The sequence below is a fragment of the Xenopus tropicalis genome, chromosome 6 (genome assembly GCF_000004195.4).
Source record: "Xenopus tropicalis strain Nigerian chromosome 6, UCB_Xtro_10.0, whole genome shotgun sequence".
Lineage (NCBI taxonomy): Eukaryota > Metazoa > Chordata > Amphibia > Anura > Pipidae > Xenopus > Xenopus tropicalis.
This window is the reverse complement of record NC_030682.2, coordinates 14,632,077-14,652,858: the sequence shown is the minus strand read 5'-3', so window position 1 is coordinate 14,652,858 and position 20,782 is coordinate 14,632,077.

Below are 20,782 nucleotides of genomic sequence, written 5' to 3'. Positions count from 1 at the left end.
ACCATTGTACTACACACACTATTACAAAAGTTGTACGATTTAAGACACTAGACATCATTATTCACTTTTGTTCTTTGTTTCACCTTTATATTCAGCAAGGCCTAACCTTCTAGCAGGACTATTCAATGGTCGACAACCTTTTTGCTGTCAATATGCCACTTCTCCCTCTCTTTCTGTCTCAACTCTCATCTTCACCCAGTCTTTCTGCTGCTCTTCTTTCTGTCAGTTTACTTAACTCTCTATATTTTGGTTTCTGTAATGATGTTAATCATTAACTTTAAATAACTTTGCAATAAAACAATTTTTAAAAAACAAAATGATCTCACATTAGTCTTGACTGTATAGAGTAAGCTGCAGTTTGCAGATATCCAAGGAATCCAAGTCGGTAATTACCAAAAGTTTAAAATGAATTTTAGTAGTACAGGTATATCCAGAATGCTCGGGACCAAGGGTATTCCAGATAAGGGGTCTTTCCGTAATTTGGATCTCCATACCTTATGTCTACTAGAAAATCAATAAAACATTAATTAAACCCAACAGGATTGTTTTGCATCCAATAAGGATTATTTATATCTTAGTTGGGATCAATTACAAGGTACTGTTTTATTATTACAGAGAAAAGGGAATCATTTAACCATTAAATAAACCCAATGGGGCTGTTCCGCCCCCAATAAAGGGTAATTATATCTTAGTTGGGATCAAGTACAGGTACTGTTTTATTATTACAGAGAAAAGGGAATCATTTAACCATTAAATAAACCCAATAGGGCTGTTCTGCCCCCAATAAGGGGTAATTATATCTTAGTTGGGATCAAGTACAGGTACTGTTTTATTATTACAGAGAAAAGGGAATCATTTAACCATTAAATAAACCCAATAGGGCTGTTCTGCCCCCAATAAGGGGTAATTATATCTTAGTTGGGATCAAGTACAGGTACTGTTTTATTATTACAGAGAAAAGGGAATCATTTAACCATTAAATAAACCCAATGGGGCTGTTCCGCCCCCAATAAGGGGTAATTATATCTTAGTTGGGATCAAGTACAGGTACTGTTTTATTATTACAGAGAAAAGGGAATCATTTAACCATTAAATAAACCCAATAGGGCTGTTCCGCCCCCAATAAGGGGTAATTATATCTTAGTTGGGATCAAGTACAGGTACTGTTTTATTATTACAGAGAAAAGGGAATCATTTAACCATTAAATAAACCCAATAGGGCTGTTCTGCCCCCAATAAGGGGTCATTATATCTTAGTTGGGATCAAGTACAGGTACTGTTTTATTATTACAGAGAAAATGGAATCATTTAACCATTAAATAAACTTAATAGGACTGTTCTGCCCCCAATAAGGGGTAATTATATCTTAGTTGGGATCAAGTACAGGTACTGTTTTATTATTACAGAGAAAAGGGAATCATTTAACCATTAAATAAACCCAATAGGGCTGTTCTGCCCCCAATAAGGGGTAATTATATCTTAGTTGGGATCAAGTACAAGGTACTGTTTTATTATTACAGAGAAAAGGGAATCATTTAACCATTAAATAAACCCAATAGGGCTGTTCTGCCCCCAATAAGGGGTAATTATATCTTAGTTGGGATCAAGTACAGGTACTGTTTTATTATTACAGAGAAAAAGGAAATCATTTTTAAAAATGTGAATTATTTGATTAAAACGGAGTCTATGGGAAATGGCCTTCCCATAATTCAGAGCTTTCTGGATAACAGGTTTCCGGATAATGGATCCCATGCCTGTACTACTACCCAATCTCTATACATATATACAATACCATAACCCTTAAACCATAAGTAAATACGAACAATATATGTGATATACATATAAAGTACAAACATATGCCAAAAAAATGTAAACCCTGGTAACACAGTAATGTATAACCCACTGATACTCCTAAATGGGTTTTCTAACTATTGCAACCAACAAAAGAAGGAGAATAAAATTTGCCTATATATATAGAAATAGTGCACCCTCTAGTGGGTATAATTTTTATTATAAAGTTTATTACAAGCAATAAAAACGATGAGAGCTGTTATATATACGTATATAGATCTATATTATTATTGTTATTATTTTTGTTAATACAGGTATGGGACCTATCATCCAGAATGCTCGAGACCTGGGGTTTTCCGGAAAAGGGATCTTTCCATAATTTGGATCTCCATAACTTAAGTCTGCTAAAAATCATTTAAATATTAAATAAACCCAATAGGGCTGTTCTGCCCCCAATAAGGGGTAATTATATCTAAGTTGGGACCAAGTACAGGTACTGTTTTATTATTACAGAGAAAAGGGAATCATTTAACCATTAAATAACCCCAATAGGGCTGTTCTGCCCCCAATAAGGGGTAATTATATCTTAGTTGGGATCAAGTACAGGTACTGTTTTATTATTACAGAGAAAAGGGAATCATTTAACCATTAAATAAACCCAATAGGGCTGTTCTGCCCCCAATAAGGGTTAATTATATCTTAGTTGGGATCAAGTACAAGGTACTGTTTTATTATTACAGAGAAAAGGGAATCATTTAACCATTAAATAAACCCAATAGGGCTGTTCTGCCCCCAATAAGGGGTAATTATATCTTAGTTGGGATCAAGTACAGGTACTGTTTTATTATTACAGAGAAAAGGGAATCATTTAACCATTAAATAAACCCAATAGGGCTGTTCTGCCCCCAATAAGGATTAATTATATCTTAGTTGGGATCAAGTACAGGCACTGTTATATTATTACAGAGAAAAGGGAATCATTTAACCATTAAATAAACCCAATAGGGCTGTTCTGCCCCCAATAAGGGGTAATTATATCTTAGTTGGGATCAAGTACAGGTACTGTTTTATTATTACAGAGAAAAAGGAAATCATTTTTAAAAATGTGAATTATTTGATTAAAACGGAGTCTATGGGAAATGGCCTTCCCATAATTCAGAGCTTTCTGGATAACAGGTTTCCGGATAATGGATCCCATGCCTGTACTACTACCCAATCTCTATACATATATACAATACCATAACCCTTAAACCATAAGTAAATACGAACAATATATGTGATATACATATAAAGTACAAACATATGCCAAAAAAATGTAAACCCTGGTAACACAGTAATGTATAACCCACTGATACTCCTAAATGGGTTTTCTAACTATTGCAACCAACAAAAGAAGGAGAATAAAATTTGCCTATATATATAGAAATAGTGCACCCTCTAGTGGGTATAATTTTTATTATAAAGTTTATTACAAGCAATAAAAACGATGAGAGCTGTTATATATATGTATATAGATCTATATTATTATTGTTATTATTTTTGTTAGTACAGGTATGGGACCTATTATCCAGAATGCTCGAGACCTGGGGTTTTCCGGAAAAGGGATCTTTCCATAATTTGGATCTCCATAACTTAAGTCTGCTAAAAATCATTTAAATATTAAATAAACCCAATAGGGCTGTTCTGCCCCCAATAAGGGGTAATTATATCTTAGTTGGGATCAACTACAGGTACTGTTTTATTATTACAGAGAAAAGGGAATCATTTAACCATTAAATATCCCCAATAGGGCTGTTCTGCCCCCAATAAGGGGTAATTATATCTTAGTTGGGATCAAGTACAGGTACTGGTTTATTATTACAGAGAAAAGGGAATCATTTAACCATTAAATAAACCCAATAGGACTGTTCTGCCCCCAATAAGGGGTAATTATATCTTAGTTGGGATCAAGTACAGGTACTGTTTTATTATTACAGAGAAAAGGGAATCATTTAACCATTAAATAAACCCAACAGGGCTGTTCTGCCCCAATAAGGGGTAATTATATCTTAGTTGGGATCAAGTACAGGTACTGTTTTATTATTACAGAGAAAAGGGAATCATTTAACCATTAAATAAACCCAACAGGGCTGTTCTGCCCCAATAAGGGGTAATTATATCTTAGTTGGGATCAAGTACAGGTACTGTTTTATTATTACAGAGAAAAGGGAATCATTTAACCATTAAATAAACCCAATAGGACTGTTCTGCCCCCAATAAGGGGTAATTATATCTAAGTTGGGATCAAGTACAGGTACTGTTTTATTATTACAGAGAAAAGGGAATCATTTAACCATTAAATAAACCCAATAGGGCTGTTCTGCCCCCAATAAGGATTAATTATATCTTAGTTGGGATCAAGTACAGGTACTGTTTTATTATTACAGAGAAAAGGGAATCATTTAACCATTAAATAAACCCAATAGGGCTGTTCTGCCCCAATAAGGGGTAATTATATCTAAGTTGGGACCAAGTACAGATACTGTTTTATTATTACAGAGAAAAGGGAATCATTTAACCATTAAATAAACCCAATAGGACTGTTCTGCCCCAATAAGGGGTAATAATATCTTAGTTGGGATCAAGTACAGGTACTGTTTTATTATTACAGAGAAAAGGGAATCATTTAACCATTAAATAAACCCAATAGGGCTGTTCTGCCCCCAATAAGGATTAATTATATCTTAGTTGGGATCAAGTACAGGTACTGTTTTATTATTACAGAGAAAAGGGAATCATTTAACCATTAAATAAACCCAATAGGGCTGTTCTGCCCCAATAAGGGGTAATTATATCTAAGTTGGGACCAAGTACAGATACTGTTTTATTATTACAGAGAAAAGGGAATCATTTAACCATTAAATAAACCCAATAGGACTGTTCTGCCCCCAATAAGGGGTAATTATATCTAAGTTGGGACCAAGTACAGGTACTGTTTTATTATTACAGAAAAAAAGGAAATTATTTTTATAAATGAGAATTATTTGTTTATAATGGAGTCTATGGGAGATGGCCTTTCTGTAATTCGGAACTTTCTGGATAACGGGTTTCCTGATAAGGGATCTCATACCTGCAGTATTAGTATTAATAATAACACATTTATAAAGCAAAATTATTGGCGCGTGACTTCTGAGGAGTAGGAGGAGAGCAGCCGAACAAAGCTTTTTACTGGACGCAGTTTTGTTATTCCAGTTCAACTCATGAATAACTAACAGGTTGCAGTTATAAACATTATAAAACTCAAAGAGAACTTATGACAGCCTTGTAATGCGCAGCAGGGAAAACATTCCACCTTATAATAAATAGGCATGGTCTGCTAATGTACAGAAGGATTCAGACCCCCTGTCCTGACCTCCTTTGATATTGTAGAACACAAACACTCGAAATTCCATTTGTTAATGTGACATTAATTGTGTTAAAATATACAGGTATGGGATCCGTTATCCGGAAATCCATTATCCAGAAAGCTCCGAATTACGGAATGCCTTTCTCCCATAGACTCCATATTAATCAAATAATTTAGATTTTTAAAATTGATTTCCTTTTTCTCTGTAATAATAAAACAGTACCTTTTATTTGGTCCCAACTAAGATATAATTACCCCTTATTGGGGGCAGAACAGTCCTATTGGGTTTATTTAATGGTTAAATGATTCCCTTTTCTCTGTAATAATAAAACAGTACCTGTACTTGATCCCAACTAAGATATAATTACCCCTTATTGGGGCAGAACAGTCCTATTGGGTTTATTTAATGGTTAAATGATTCCCTTTTCTCTGTAATAATAAAACAGTACCTGTACTTGATCCCAACTAAGATATAATTACCCCTTATTGGGGGCAGAACAGCCCTATTGGGTTTATTTAATGGTTAAATGATTCCCTTTTCTCTGTAATAATAAAACAGTACCTGTACTTGATCCCAACTAAGATATAATTAATCCTTATTGGAGGCAAAACAAACCTATCGGGTTCAGTTAATGTTTTATTGATTTTTTAGTATCAATAAGGTATGGAGATCCAAATTACAGAAAGACCCCTTATCCGGAATACCCTTGGTCCCGAGCATTCTGGATAACGGGTCCTATACCTGTACTGTACAACCTGTAATATGCTGCTTGCAAATAGTAAGTATTCACCCCACTGGTATGAATGTATGCAGTGTTTGGGGGTGATTAATATCCTTTGCACCATCCCTAGATAAAAACTGAGGGTCTCTGTTGTCTTTCATCTCTAGAGATTAGACTAGATTGTTTTGGGGACACTGCCTTCAATAACCAATCACAGCCAACATATTAGTAAACCACATTACAGTTCTCTTTAACCAGGGAAAAGATCTAGCTAGTTGTGCATACTACAGACTCATAGCAGTACAGCTATAGGGATCCATTATCCTCAATGCTTGGCACCTGGGGTGTTCCAGATAAAGGGTCCTCCCTTAATTTGGATCACCATATATCAAGTGTTTTGCCGCTGATATAGATTCTTTACACTTACCATCTAATAAAAGGCACAGTTTCATTATTACGGACAAAAAGGAAATCACTTTTAAAGACGGAAACATATTCATGTCACTTTTTTTAATGTGGTGAAAAATTATTTTTAAAAACCCTCGCTTGAATGTTAAACATGCTAAATCGAAGTGCAAAAAAAATCAATGTTTTTTTTTCTACACAATATTCTTAAAGAGGTGGTTCACCTTCAGCTTAACTTTTAGTATGTTATAGAATGGCCTATTCTTAGCAACTTTTCAATTGGTCTTCATTTTTTATTTTTATAGTTTTTTTTTAAATTATTTTCTTTCCTCTTTTGACTCTTTCCCGTTTTTAAATGGGGGTCACTGACCCCGGCAGCCGAACTGTTCCCTTTGTGAGTCTACAATTATTCATCCTTCTATCTTGGCCATCCTCTATTCATATACCTGTCTTTTTTTTCAAACCGCTGCCTGGTTGCTAGGTTAAACTGGTCCCTATCAACCACATAGCTGCTGAAATTCCAAACTGGAGAGCTGCTGAACAAATGCTAAATAAATCAAAACTCACAAAATAAAAAATGAAGACCGATTGCAAATTGTCTCAGAATAGCACAGTAAGGGGCACATTTACTAATCCACGAACGTCCGGAAAGCGCCCAAATGCGTTTTTTTCGTAATGATCGGTATTTTGCGATTTTTTTTTCGAGCGCTCAATACGAAAAAGTCGCGACAATTCGCGAAAGTCGTAATACTATGAAAAAGTCGCGACAATTCGCGAAAGTCGTAATACTATGAAAAAGTCGCGACAATTCACGAAAGTCATAATGGCTATGGAAAAGTCGCGACAATTCACGAAATTTGTAATGGCTATGAAAAAGTCGCAACAATTCACGAAAGTCATAATGGCTATGGAAAAGTCGCGACAATTCACGAAATTTGTAATGGCTATGAAAAAGTCGCAACAATTCACGAAAGTCATAATGGCTATGGAAAAGTCGTGACAATTCACGGAATTTGTAATGGCTATGAAAAAGGCGCGACAATTCGCGCAAGTCGTAACGGCTACGAAAAAGTCGCAAAAAATACGAAAAAGTCGCAAAATGTTCGTTTTCCAATCCGAATTTTTCCCATTCGGATTCGTGGATTAGTAAATCAGTCCCTAAAGGTGAACAACCCCTTTAAACTGCAGAAAAAAAAAAACACAAACAGGGTATGAAAGCTACCCATAACACCTTAAGAACTTTCTCTCTGCTGAGAACACGATTGAGTCAAATAAGATTTTTTTTTATAGGAAACCCCTGAGACATAAAGGAAAATAACCCATAAATGATCATGATCACAAGGCCTGCAATATCTGCCCTGAGATGATGGGCTAGTCCTCCATAGCTTTATCTTCAGAACCTTACAGCTGCAGGGCCCTGCAGAGTCATGTGACCTCACATTATGATGTCACAATGCCTAACAGGCTACTTCATAGCTTTGTTGGAAACATCTGTCAGTGACCTACCATTATGATGTCACAGCGTCTAACAGGCTACTTTATACTGTAGCTTTGTTGGAAACATATTTCATGTGATGAGCATCTAGGAGGTGAGTACATTTCCACAGTACTTTCAAAATTAGAATTTTATCTGCAATTTGAATTTTTTGACGCTAAAACTCTTGAATTCGAATTTGGGTTTCCAAAACTTAAATGTTCAGTATTTATAAAGTGCAAAAAAATGTAAAACCTATAATATTCATGTTCATGTAGAAGTCCATAGGAGTTGTCCTTGGCAATATTGGAGTGATTTGTTTTCATCAAGTTTTTTACATGCAAATTTTGTAAGACATAAAAAATTATTTGAGTTTGGTAAAACTTTGAACTTATTCTAAAATTTACAAATCTGAATTTCGATAGATAAGCTTCTTTTTATAGGTATAAGCAACTCAGCTGCCATTGTAGTAGGATAATATTGCAAACATTCGAGTTTGGAAAAATTTCGAGTTTATTTGAATCAGAAAAAACCCTATAAAATTCTAGACTCAAATTCAAAAATTCAAAGTTTAATAAATAAGCCTCTATATGTATAAGAAACTAAACTGCTATTATATTAGGATCATATTTAGCGGTTGTTTTATTTAGTTATGGTTAATGATACTGAGCCATAAAATAATAACGATACTTCTAGATTTAAGTATCGTGGAAGTATTTTCAGCTCTAGAACGATTTGTTCTAGCACAGAAAATAATTGTCCGAATCCCCTTTTCACACGTAATTTTTTCTGAAACGAAAGAATCAGATGGGTGAAAATGCTCATTAGTTATTAACTGCAGGGCCATTGTTAGTTTTACCCTGCCCTGTGTAGTCATGTGACATCCCATTATGACATCACACTATGATGTCACAATGCCTGAAAGGCTACTTGGAGACTACTTAACAGCTTTGTAGTAAACTTTTGACATAAGTGATGAGCATCTAGTGGTGAGTACACAGAAAAATAATGTTTCCATAAATTATTATATCTATAAGCAACTGAACTGCCATTAAAATAGAAAGATATTTATCTAGGCCCTTATCAGCTTTACACTAGTTCTAAAAATGAATGTGATAAAAATATTATATTTTGATCTTTACTTATTAAATTAGTTTTCTCCAGGACAAATGTATTCTTAGGGGTAAAATATACCAAATTTTATATAAAAGAAAAAGCCAACCCCCTAATTAAGAACCACTATTATCTGATAATTACTGTTGTTCAACTTAATTCTAATATGAATCAGGAATTCATTAAACGCTCTGGGAAGGTGACCAATGCTGCTTATAATAGTGCTGTACTGTGTTGTTTATAATAACAATATCTATTAACTATAAACCGACAATTCCTTGGTTGTAAAGTGCAAGAAAAGCCTTTTGAGAAAGCTGCTTAGGGAAAAGTGCGGCAAGGCACTGTGGAGTTTCCATTTTTAATATTTATTCTTTTTATTTGTGCTTAATTCATACGATTATACCAACCCAAGTCCCAACATTACCAATTGGGGTACTGTGGGCGCTTGGTGAAAGCAGCCTTTTTTTAATTAATAGCTGTTTGCAAGAGGTGATCTATGTAGCACTGGCACTTTAGTGAAACAAAAATAATGAATTGGTATTATCTGATTGAATGATTGGCACTTGCACTTTATAGGCAATGAACTGATAATGATTTGAAATTAATTTAGCACAACTGATTGGTTATTGGGCACTTGCACTTTACAACCAAGGAATTGTTGGTTTATAGTTAATTTATATTGTTATTATAAACAACACAGTACAGGTATGGGACCTATTATCCAGAATGCTCGGGACATGGGGTTTTCCGGATAAGGGATCTTTCCATAATTTGGATCTCCATAATTTAAGTCTGCTAAAAATCATTTAAATATTAAATAAACCCAATAGGCTTGTTTTGCCCCCAATAAGGGGTAATTATATCTTAGTTGGGATCAAGTACAGGTACTGTTTTATTATTACAGAGAAAAGGGAATCATTTAACCATTAAATAAACCCAATAGGGCTGTTCTGCCCCCAATAAGGGGTAATTATATCTTAGTTGGGATCAAGTACAGGTACTGTTTTATTATTACAGAGAAAAGGGAATCATTTAACCATTTAATAAACCCAATAGGGCTGTTCTGCCCCCAATAAGGGGTAATTATATCTTAGTTGGGATCAAGTACAGGTACTGTTTTATTATTACAGAGAAAAGGGAATCATTTAACCATTTAATAAACCGAATAGGGCGGTTCTGCCCCCAATAAGGGGTAATTATATCTTAGTTGGGATCAAGTACAGGTACTGTTTTATTATTACAGAGAAAAGGGAATCATTTAACCATTAAATAAACCCAATAGGGCTGTTCTGCCCCAATAAGGGGTAATTATATCTTAGTTGGGATCAAGTACAGGTACCGTTTTATTATTACAGAGAAAAAGAAAATCATTTTATGAAATTAAAATTATTTGCTTATAATGGAGTCTATGGGAGATGGCCTTTCCGTAATTCGGAACTTTCTGGATAATGGGTTTCTGGATAAGGGATCCCATACCTGTAAAGCACTTTTATATGCAGTTATTGCACAAGTAGCATTGGTCACCTTCCCAGACCGTTTAATGAATTCCTGATTAATATCCTATCTTTTTTATATTCGTCACCAGCTTGCCATTATTATAGGAAGGTTTACATTAATGCATGCATGTTGGATAAATGTTCACCATAAATGAGTAGGTTTAATCTCCATTCAAGCTGGAAAAGTTGCCCTAAAGCATAAAAAAAACACAGTCTGTAACTTCTGTCACCTTGGAAGTTGTGGCATTTGATCAAAATTCTAATAATGTTAAGACAAAATAAATATACATTTTTTTAAGGTTATTTGTTTATTAACCCATAAACAATAGAATAAGCACAATACAATTACATTTCTTAAGATAAGAGTACAACTAAACATCCAAGAAAATACAAAAATACAGCAAATACCACTATTTTGTCCTTGTCCAATAGTATACAGGTCATTACAGCCATTTCATCATTAAACAGACTGTAGAACAATTCATTCCTGGAGAGGCCAATTTATCAAAAATCGAATTTTGCATTTTGAATTTTTTATTTATTAATCTTGATTCAAATTGAGAAACAGCTTGAATTTTGCTTTTACAATGCCCATTGACTTTTAAATGAATTTGCCAGCTTTCAGATTGCAAATTTCTTAATTGCTTAATAAATCTCAAAACTCATAGCTGTGATTTTTGAAGCAAAGAAACTCAAATCCTGGTTAAAAAAAAAAAAAGTCAAAATTGAATGTTGATAAATCTGCCCTTGAGTGTTTTGTCTTGTCAGGAGTTGTACTTCTGGATTTGCATTTAGTCAAGTGCCCCCTTTTTTTTCAAATTTCTTTGCAAAGTTGTATCAATTGTTGAATAAACCCTCAAACCGGGCTCATCCATTCAGTTTGATCAAATTAGGTTTCTGGTATGTTTAGTGGTACAATATCATCAGCACTTTGTCATTATATTATTGTAAAAATCGACCATCAATGGAGAGAGATTATTAGCTTTAACCGCAGAGCCATTCTCTTTACATTGGTGCTAAATAATCACATGATATCGCTTTATAATGTTGCTGCATTTTATTATATACTGGTTATAACACAGATATATTTGAATTTAACTCATAGACTTCTAGGAGTCACCATGGTGCTTATTTCGCTTGGAATCGTCACACCTATAGCTTTTGCCAGTGTTGCACTGGCATATTGTGTAAAATTAGTAGCATGGAAGAAGAAATGCCGCAGGAAATCAATATTAAATGCTAAAAGAAATGTATGGAGAAACAGAAGACACACCTTTAAACAATTGAAAAACCTGCTAAACCGTCGAAAAGGGAATATTTTGAGCCAAAAAGAGAGGCTATCGCAAATGCCACCTAATAGAGATTATTCCGCTAATATAGAGAGGTTTTATAAAAATATATTACCCTATATCCCACAGCAAGAAGTAGTAGAACCAAGGCCAACTCAGGATATTCAACACATGGCCAAGAAGAGGAAATTTCAAGAAGATACAGATGAAGAGGAGTGCTTCAAGAAAAGAAGAATCTCTGAAGATAATCAGCTGGAAGAAGAAAGTGTCATTTTTAATAGGAATCCACCTATAATGGCCAAAAAAAGAAGGTTTATGGAAAGTACAAGTGAGGAGGTCGACTCGAAGAAAAGAAAACTTGATGCGCCACCGGTAAAGTGGCTTCCACAACTTGGACTATTTCAAGAAGACAAAATGATTCTGCAGAGTGAGGAATTCCTGAATAACCAGATAGTTGATGCAGCCCAATCTTTATTGAAGAGTCAGTTTAAAACTGAAGGGCTGCAATCCATCATAAATTCAATCTATTCTTTTAATCCTGTGCATGGTAAATCTGTACAGCTTCACTTTGATCCAGAGAGGCTGCACTGCTTTGTGTCCTGCTTCAGGAAGAATCACGTAGAAATTGCAGATAGCGGTTCCTTTCCTGGTCTTAGCCAATCGGCTCAGAGGCAGATTAAGGAATGCTACAAGGACGTGGTTCAAGATCCTATAAAAACGATGACATTTCTAAAAGTTGACACACAGCCTAATAATTATGACTGTGGGGTTTATGCAATCGCATATGCGTACGAATTGCTCTCCAGAACCGGAAACCCCACCTGCAAATTTCAATCTTTCAAAATGCGAAAACACCTTATTCGCTGTCTAGAGAATGGGAGGATAACCGCCTTCCCAAGAAAGATCAGACCAGGACTTTTAACATTGAATTGTTGAAGAATTTTTTGAGAATTTCCAGAAGTTATAAAGAATAAGAAAGATCTTTTAGGCCCATTTTTGGCCCTGCACAACTAAGGAACAAACTCTACAATATAGTTTAGGGCTGTTAGGAGATAAAGGATCCTGGAATTGATCCTGGAAGACAATCTGTTGCCCAGTGTTTCTGTTCTTTAACACACTGGGAGACGTAGAAATCACAGGTGGGTCCGGGTGCTCATGCCCCAGACCTTTAGCTTAGGGAGCCAATTAAGAATCTTACATCGTTTTGGTTTGTTTGATTGGATGAGGCTTGATGACAATCTGTTGCCCAGTGTTTCGGTTCTCTACGTGCTTCCTAGAATTAATAGTAGTTGCAGGGTATTGATCCAGGGACTGGTCCGATCGCCTTTTTGGGGTCAGGAAGGAATTTTTTCCCCTTTTGGTGCAAACAGGAGACAGCCACAAATGGGGTTTTTTGCCTTCCTCTGGATCAATTAGAAGTTAGAGAAGATTTGAAAATTTTTGCAGGGCTACATCCATGGGCCTCCTATTGGGTAGCATTGATTTACATCAATGAGCCACTTTTGAACTACTAGATTTTGTTGAATAAAATTATTTAAACTATTAAATTACTATCTTTTTTAATCATTTTTTAAAATGTTTTTATTTTCCACCATGTCAAGTTATAAAGGGTAATTTACAAACGCAAGTGCATTGTGTGAACACAAACTGCTATGTTTTTACCGAGAATGCAGTATTTCTTACTCTGGGTAAATGCAGCCATAAGGGGAAACTCATTTTGTCAAATGCATCAAAACACAGACAGTTGCATTTTACTTTAAATCAGTCAGAATTGTGTGACAAAAAGCAGACTCTAATTGTTTTTTACCAGCTCTAATGAGGGGAATGTATTTAAATATTAACACTGCAGGATAACCTTTCTAAACCCTGTTGAAACTGTACCCACTAGCTTTTTACCTGCTTTAGGGGAGCCTGTTGTATCTCCAAACACTGCTCACTTTGGGGTACGAGACAGACACTTGACCATGTAATATGATTTCACCTTATCCATAGAGGGTAGAATAGAGGAGACCAACCTAAATAAGGAGAGCCTTGAACATGCCACATCCCAGGCCCTTGCTGTTGTGTTTAATAATAGTATTTCTTTTATTTGCAGTGAAAGCTGCCCATCTTATTGGGGCAAGGGATGCAACAGGTGAAAGAACCTGCCCCAAAGAGGTGTTTCCTTATTGGTCTCCAGCATTAATCTAATGCGGTGCTGTCCAACTGGCGGCCCACAGGCCGCTCTGTGTGGCCCTCCACCTGTCTGGCTGCTTTGATGTCTTACCTTTTTGTGAGCTTTAAGTGCTATCACTACTGTGATTAACTGCATGGTTCACACCTCAGATTCAGGCTGTAATCCCCCTGTATTGTTTAAACATGTAAACATGTTGTTCACAACTTTTAATCCCTACATTTTTCACCCACTGTATTGTTCACACCTCATGTTGTAGAAGCAGTAGAAACTCACAAATACACCCTGCACACTATAAAAAGAACATATACTGAGGTGCTATTGCAATTAAAAATATATAGTTATTGTGTCACTGTAGGAGCAGTGCCAGCATTGTGTCACTGTATGCTGCCTGTGTGTGCCATACACACAGGCAGCATAAGGCAGGCAGAGTAGGTCACACACATGCAGAGTACGGCAGGCAGATGGCACACACAGGTAGGGCAGGCAGAGTATAGCACACACAGGCAGGGTAGGCAGAGTATGACACACAGGCAGGGTAGGCAGAGTATGGCACACAGGCAGGGTAGGCAGAGTATAGCACACACAGGCAGGGTAGGCAGAGTATAGCACACACAGGCAGGGTAGGCAGAGTATAGCACACACAGGCAGGGTAGGCAGAGAATGGCACACAGGTAGGGTAGGCAGAGTATGGCACACAGACAGGGTAGGCAGAGTATGGCACACAGACAGGGTAGGCAGAGTATGGCACACAGGCAGGGTAGGCAGAGTATGGCACACAGGCAGGGTAGGCAGAGTATGGCACACAGGCAGGGTAGGCAGAGTATGGCACACAGGCAGGGTAGGCAGAGTATAGCACACAGGCAGGGTAGGCAGAGAATGGCACACAGGTAGGGTAGGCAGAGTAGGTAGAGTAGGTCAGGCAGAGTATGGCGCACACACAGGCAGGGTAGGCAGAGTATGGCACACAGGCAGGGTAGGGAAGGCAGAGTATGGCACACACAGGCAGGGTAGGCAGAGAATGGCACACAGGTAGGGTAGGCAGAGTAGGTAGAGTAGGTCAGGCAGAGTATGGCGCACACACAGGCAGGGTAGGCAGAGTATGGCACACAGGCAGGGTAGGGAAGGCAGAGTATGGCACACACAGGCAGGGCAGGCACAAAGAAAATCCAATTTTTGGAATTAAAAATATTTCCAGTTAATAATTAGTTAGGAACCCAAAGCCTATAACAGTTTAATGTTAAAGTGCCACTGTCACTATAAGAGAGAGCTGGACAATATTCCATTTAGCCAGCTTGGGAGAATTAAGAAGAAATGATGGTCTTTATTTGGACCATGAAGAACAAACAAAAGAAAGAAACAGTCTGGAAGAATTTCACAACAACATGATATATTTTAGTTTGCTTCAGTTATGTAGTGGTTCGGTTAATTTAGATTTTTTGGTAAAAAAGTGATGCTGCATTGGGGCATCTGTCTGTTTTTAAATCATGCTTCCGGTGTGAAACTGTAATTGATTAAAGAAACTGCTTAAAATGACTTACATGTAAATAGGATAGAATTTGTATAGGGATTTGAATTAGAATAGGAAGAATTGAAAGAACGGCTTATTTATGAAAAAAAAACAAACTTACACTTAAACGCCCATTGGCTTTTAAATTAACTTGGTAGTGTTTAGATGGCACATTTCAAATTTCTCAAGTTCAATCAATTCTTTGCAAAGTTATATCAATTGTTGAATAAACCACTTTTAAAATTTGATCAAATTAGGTTCCTGGTATGTTTAGTGGTACAATGTCATCATTTTATTGTTTTAAAAATCGACCATCAATGGACAGAGACTATCAGCTTTAAGCGCAGAGCCATTCTCTTTACATTGGTGCTAAATAATCACATGACATCACTTTATAATGTCACTGCATTTTATTATATACTGGTTATATAACAGATATGTTGTCACTTTTACTTTAACTCATAGACTTCTAGGAGTCACCATGGTGCTTATATCGCTTGGAATCGTCACACCTATAGCTCTTGCCAGTGTTGCACTGGCATATTGTGTAAAATTAGTAGCATGGAAAAGGAAATGCTGCAGGAAATCAATATTAAAAGCTAAAAGAAATGCATGGAGAAACAGAAGACACACCTTTAAACAATTGAAAAAACTGCTAAACCGTCAAAAAGGGAACATTTTAAGCCAAAGAGAGAGGCTATCGCAAATGCCACCTAATAGAGATTATTCCGCTAATATAGAGAGGTTTTATAAAAATATATTACCCTATATCCCACAGCAAGAAGTAGTAGAACCAAGGCCAACTCAGGATATTGAACAAATGGCCAAGAAAATGAAATTTCAAGAAGATACAGATGAGGAAGAGTGCTTCAAGAAAAGAAGGATCTCTGAAAATAATCAGCTGGGAGAAGAAGAAAGTGTCATTTTTGATAGGAATCCACCTATAACGGCCAAAAAAAAGAAGGTTTATGGAAAGTACAAGTGAGGAGGTCGATTCGAAGAAAAGAAAAATTGATGCGCCACCGGTAAAGTGGCTTTCACAACTTGGACTATTTCAAGAAGATAAAATAATTCTGCAGAATCAGGAATTCCTGAATAACCAGATTGTTGATGCAGCCCAATTCTTACTGAAGAATCAGTTTAAAACTTTAGGCCTGCAATCCATCTGAAGGCCCATGGGCCGAATGTGAACCACAGTCAAGGAGGCTGAAAAAATTGATACTGTTGGTACTATACACCAGAGGGAATAACATAATATGTATAGTCTCCAAAAAGTGTCGGACACAATATGGGTCATTTATTATGTGCCAGGTAGGTAGCAAAGTACAAAAAATGCCATACCGTCTGCCATGTTTTTTGCACTTTGCTCCCTGCCCAGCACATTAAAGGTCTTGTGTCTGTGTATTGGGGCACAGAGACCAGCATGTGCCCAATGAATACAGCACTGCCTGCATTTAGGAGCACTGTATTCATAAGGGGTGGGAGGTATCCCCCCTGTCCCCTACATGTCCCCTAAATTGCACAAGGTAGGTATTGGCAGTGGATACATGACACACTGGGGCCTGTTATTACTGTCTGCCCTATGATAGGTGGTAAGGCCTTGCCTCTGAAGTGCTTAGTGAATGAACACTAAGGGGGCACGCTTTTTTGACCCTTGCACTTCTCTACTGGGTGAGAGTAAATGACTCCTAATGTGAATCTACTGGTACAATTCTAAATATTTAGTGGGATTTAAATATTATACAATAATTATGATATATTTAAATATAAAGAGTAATAAACTATCCAACTTTGGTTGGACTGCTAGAGGACCCTACTAAGATTAAACCCTGTAAATGCCACACTGTCACACAACATATTCTATTCAAACATCGGCAGATATTGGAAAAAAAAGCAGAAATTCCAAATCACAGCAGACATAGACTCTAACTACAAATACGAACTTATGGCAGTCCATCTCAGTAACAAGTATGAACAAACAAAACTAAAGTGGGCAATATGGGAAAACCATTGTACTACACACACTATTACAAAAGTTGTACGATTTAAGACACTAGACATCATTATTCACTTTTGTTCTTTGTTTCACCTTTATATTCAGCAAGGCCTAACCTTCTAGCAGGACTATTCAATGGTCGACAACCTTTTTGCTGTCAATATGCCACTTCTCCCTCTCTTTCTGTCTCAACTCTCATCTTCACCCAGTCTTTCTGCTGCTCTTCTTTCTGTCAGTTTACTTAACTCTCTATATTTTGGTTTCTGTAATGATGTTAATCATTAACTTTAAATAACTTTGCAATAAAACAATTTTTAAAAAACAAAATGATCTCACATTAGTCTTGACTGTATAGAGTAAGCTGCAGTTTGCAGATATCCAAGGAATCCAAGTCGGTAATTACCAAAAGTTTAAAATGAATTTTAGTAGTACAGGTATATCCAGAATGCTCGGGACCAAGGGTATTCCAGATAAGGGGTCTTTCCGTAATTTGGATCTCCATACCTTATGTCTACTAGAAAATCAATAAAACATTAATTAAACCCAACAGGATTGTTTTGCATCCAATAAGGATTATTTATATCTTAGTTGGGATCAATTACAAGGTACTGTTTTATTATTACAGAGAAAAGGGAATCATTTAACCATTAAATAAACCCAATAGGACTGTTCTGCCCCAATAAGGGGTAATTATATCTTAGTTGGGATCAAGTACAGGTACTGTTTTATTATTACAGAGAAAAGGGAATCATTTAACCATTAAATAAACCCAATAGGGCTGTTCTGCCCCAATAAGGGGTAATTATATCTTAGTTGGGATCAAGTACAGGTACTGTTTTATTATTACAGAGAAAAGGGAATCATTTAACCATTAAATAAACCCAATAGGGCTGTTCTGCCCCAATAAGGGGTAATTATATCTTAGTTGGGATCAAGTACAGGTACTGTTTTATTATTACAGAGAAAAGGGAATCATTTAACCATTAAATAAACCCAATAGGGCTGTTCTGCCCCCAATAAGGGGTAATTATATCTTAGTTGGGATCAAGTACAGGTACTGTTTTATTATTACAGAGAAAAGGGAATCATTTAACCATGAAATAAACCCAATAGGGCTGTTCTGCCCCAATAAGGGGTAATTATATCTTAGTTGGGATCAAGTACAGGTACTGTTTTATTATTACAGAGAAAAAGGAAATCAGTTTTAAAATTCTGAATTATTTAATTAAAATGGAGTCTATGGGAGACAGCTTTCCATAATTCAGAGCTTTCTGGATAATGGGTTTCCGGATAAGGGATCCCATACCTGTACAGGAGAAACGCTAAGGATTGAGCATACATCTGCATTAGGAGGATAAGAAGTGAACATATAATATCTAATGTATGTCCATTCAAGCCAAAATCTATTTCTAGCCCTACAGAAGCACTTCAAAGTCTATACAGAGAAGGCCTAAAATGCACAAGGACCCATAATGCAGCAGATCAGCCTGTGATTCCTTTTCTGTCACAATTGTTATGCACTGAAATCTCAAAATATATGGAGGATGGCAGGAACTTTTTACAACGTTGTATGTGATAACTCTAACTTAACTAACCATATTTCAAAAATATTAATCTAAGACTTAATGAATTATATGTTTGTACATATATATATATATATATATATATATATATAAAAAAAGAGGAGAAGCAGGCACTCACGTCACAAAAGGTCACAGATGCCTGGGTGCAGTATATAAAATAGTATAGTACAAAAATGAATAGATGCCGCACTCACAGGTCTTAGTGAAAAAATAAAGGAGAATTTATTATATCAAACTAACGTTTCGGCTGACTCCACAGCCTTTCTCAAAGTGAACAAACATTACAGCAAACCCACTCATAAACCCAAACTGGCGCCAAAAACCAGCTGATGACGTCATAGACTGTGTGATCAGTGATTCCCCACCCACTATGTGCAAGAGAGACATAAAAATATAAAAAACTATCCAGAAGGGAAGTAGACAGTGCAGATTAGATTAAATATACCATAATAAAGATTCAGTAGAAAGAATAAACAGAAAGCAGAAGAAACAAAGTCACCACCTGCTATTGCTGAACTGCAACTCCCACTCACTCGTTGAATGAAGATTAGAGCCAATCCGGTCGGCGCACCCAGCGAGTCTCAATTGGTGTCATCTGTTGGGCAGAGTTGTAGGTCCGATCTGGGACCAAGTTGTACTAGGTGCCCATAAATAACCAGTCACCTACGAGTGCCGAGTCCTTGATCTGAGTGGTCGGGCCATTATCCCTTCTGGATAGTTTTTTATATTTTTATGTCTCTCTTGCACATAGTGGGTGGGGAATCACTGATCACACAGTCTATGACGTCATCAGCTGGTTTTTGGCGCCAGTTTGGGTTTATGAGTGGGTTTGCTGTAATGTTTGTTCACTTTGAGAAAGGCTGTGGAGTCAGCCGAAACGTTAGTTTGATATAATAAATTCTCCTTTATTTTTTCACTAAGACCTGTGAGTGCGGCATCTATTCATTTTTATATATATATATATATATATATATATATATATATATATATATATATATATACATACATATTATATATATATATATGTATATGTACACACATATAATTCATTAAGTCTTAGATTAATATTTTTGAAATATGGTTAGTTAAGTTAGAGTTATCCCTTCATAATAATTAACAGAATAGCCTAAATGAGATTCTTTGGTTGTCTGGTTTCAGTACAAAGGTTCAATGCGAATACATTCTGAGTTGCGCTGAATTAAATGGCAGAAAGTTGGGGTTTGCCTAAAAGATGATTAATTGTTACAAAGCACTCTGGGCAACACCATTGTCTTTTTATACGTATGACGACTGGTAAAACCAGTTTAATCAGGACTCCAACTCCACTAATACACAGTTGACTTCATGCACCTATTGAGGTTATTATAATAATTTTATTATTTACATTTATTTATAAAGCGCCAATATATTCCGCAGCGCTGTACAATAAGTGGGTTACATACATTGGACATACAGAGTAACATATAAAGCAACCAATAACCGATACAAGAGGAGAAGAGAGCCCTGCCCAAAAGAGCTTACAATCTACAAGGAGAATGGGTTGAGACACAAGGTGTGGGAATGGGCATGACCAGAGGTTACCCTAAAACCACAGTCAAAGACATTCCCTGGAAAATGTGCAAGTGGTATCTTCCAACCCTCCAGTAAACAAGTCAACTTTATGAAGAAACTAGGAATATATTTGAAGCTTTGGTTACCAGTAGACCATACAGGTTAGACAATGTATTAATAGCATTTCAAAAAATGTAATATATCTTGTTACACGCTAGACATATAACCTACAATATATTGGACAAATATCATGATTTTTTTAAAAATTCAAGACAGACTCAAAGACAACCCTCC